This window comes from Octopus bimaculoides, chromosome 10 (assembly GCF_001194135.2).
Source record: "Octopus bimaculoides isolate UCB-OBI-ISO-001 chromosome 10, ASM119413v2, whole genome shotgun sequence".
In the NCBI taxonomy this organism is placed as follows: Eukaryota; Metazoa; Mollusca; class Cephalopoda; order Octopoda; family Octopodidae; genus Octopus; species Octopus bimaculoides.
The window spans coordinates 25,875,410-25,877,765 of record NC_068990.1 but is presented as its reverse complement, the minus strand read 5'-3'; the positions used below and the strand labels follow the sequence as shown (position 1 = coordinate 25,877,765).

The following is a 2,356-nucleotide window of genomic DNA, read 5'->3' as shown; positions in this document are numbered from 1 at the left end:
GAGTAGGCTCAAAACATAAAAGACTTTGTCACTTCCCAAGCATTAAACTAATACATCTGTTTGTTGTTTACACACCCGTCTTCGTCTTTTGTTATTTTTTTTGTAAATACTCACTATATATATGTGTGTGTGTGTGTGTGTGTGTGTATGTGTGTGTGTGTGTGTGTGTTTGCGTGTATGTAAGACTATATGATTGTGTGTACCCTTGCCTAGACATCACATGATAGTTGTAAATGTGCATCATCATCATCATACAAGCAAGGTTGTTCATTTCCAGTCTTCTGTAAAAAAAAAACAGGTCTTATCATGCGGAAAATATTATCTTGCATGAATAAAACAGAGAAAGAGCATCCAGCTGTAGGAAATCCGCCTCAGACTTATGACTGAGCAGACTTCCAATCCAAGTTGTTCCAGTTATGACCATCCCAACGGTGTAGTGTGAGTTTTGCCCAATCTGATTGCTCCCTTCCTTAAACATATCTGACTACAGCAAATATAAAATTAATATCGGTGGCCTATATAAAGTACACACCCTATGCTGTCACTCTATATACGACACTTTATATATTATTGAGTTAATCCTAATCCTGATTTAAAATACATAATGGCATACATAAAGTGGCCACACCCTATGAAGTTTGCACACCCAGTATATATATCCTGTTGCTATGCTACTAAACCATCCCATCTTTTTTCTTCAGACATCATGTCCCAAAGACCACATTATTTAATGCATCCTTCTTTCTTAAGATAGTGGGGATGTGATTTGAGGGAGATATGGTTGCTATTTCTAGCAGGTCAAATGACCACATCATAGGGACTTACGTGTTTACCAGTGATTAATTTAATCAAATTAAAGGGTGTATGAAGTGCTGAATGGTTAAGAAGTGTACCACCTACAACCACAAGATCCTGATTTCAATCCCAGAGTGCTGCACCTTTTACTGCAGCTTCTAGTCCAGCCTAAGCTTTAGAGCATTGGGTAAAACACCTTGTAGTATTGTCCTGGTTCTTAGAGTTTTGACAACTCTGGAGTCAGAAGGTATCGGCCCAAGACAGTAGTCTTTGCCTTGGATAAACATTGGAGGCTTGGAGAGAGGAAACTTACATCCATGGACAACTGCTAGTCTTTCTTGAAAAACCTTACCCAGGCCTGTACATACTTGTGTAGATGTATGGTTAATATTGACCACACAAAATATCAGAAATGCGTGGTTAATATTGACCAACAAAATATCAGATATGTCCTTTAGCCACTCATTTCCTTAAACATAATACGCCTTTCATTACAGCAAACACACATACAAAAGGAGCCACCCTATACAGTACCCAAATTAACCACTCACCTCCTTAAATATAACACATATTTGACTACAACAAGTACACATAAATAAAGTGGACCCTGTGCAGTCTGCATATCTTATGCTGTGTCACTGTCAAATTGTTATTTTCAAAGACTACATTACACAATGCAATCTTATCTTTTCAACAGGGTAGGCTGTGATATGAGTTTCTGATATTTGTTAGTTGTCCGCTAATGATTAATTAGTAACATCAGAGTTATAATTGGATTATGAAAATATCTGTGTTCACTAGTCATCAGTCACATCAGTCATCCATCACCAGTTGTTAGTCACACCAGATGTGATGTTCAACAGTCATTAGTCACACCTGATGTGATGTTCAACAGTCATTAGTCACATCAAATGTGATGTTCAACAGTCAGGGCAAATGTGCTGTTCGCCAGTCATGGTAAATGTGCTGTTCATCAGTCGTTAATTATTAACACCAGATGTGTTGTTACTAACAATTGTTCTCCAGTTGTTAGTCACAATGTGTTGTTCACCAGTCATTGGCAATATCAAACGTGTTGCTCAGTCATAAGAGGAAATGATCTAATGAGAGGAGCACCTATGTGGTTGATTGAGCAGCTAGAAATCATAACCAAATCCCTTCAAATCACCCCACCATCTTAATAATGGAATGACACATTGTATAATTACTCAAAGCATTGAGCTGGCAGAATCGTTAACACACCAAGCAAAATGCCTAGCAACATTTTGTCAATACCCTTTTACTTGTTTCAGCTGTTTGACTGTGGCCACGCTGGAGCACTGCCTTTAGTCGAGCAAATCGACCCCGGGACTTATTCTTTGTAAGCCTAGTACTTATTCTATCGGTCTCTTTTGCCAAACCGCTAAGTTACGGGGGCATAAACACACCACCATCAGTTGTCAAGCGATGTTGGGGGGGACAAACATAGACACACAAACATATATATATATATATATACATCTATACAATAGGCTTCTTTCAGTTTCCGTCTACCAAATCCACTCACAAGGCTTTGGTCGGC

The 2,356-nt window shown here is 38.6% G+C and overlaps 1 long non-coding RNA gene across 1 annotated transcript in view; it reads right to left on the bottom strand.

The window, feature by feature from the left end:
- LOC128248883 (uncharacterized) overlaps window positions 1-2,356 on the bottom strand; it is a 47,719-nt gene that overhangs the window by 41,765 nt on the left and 3,598 nt on the right. The window lies entirely within an intron of this gene.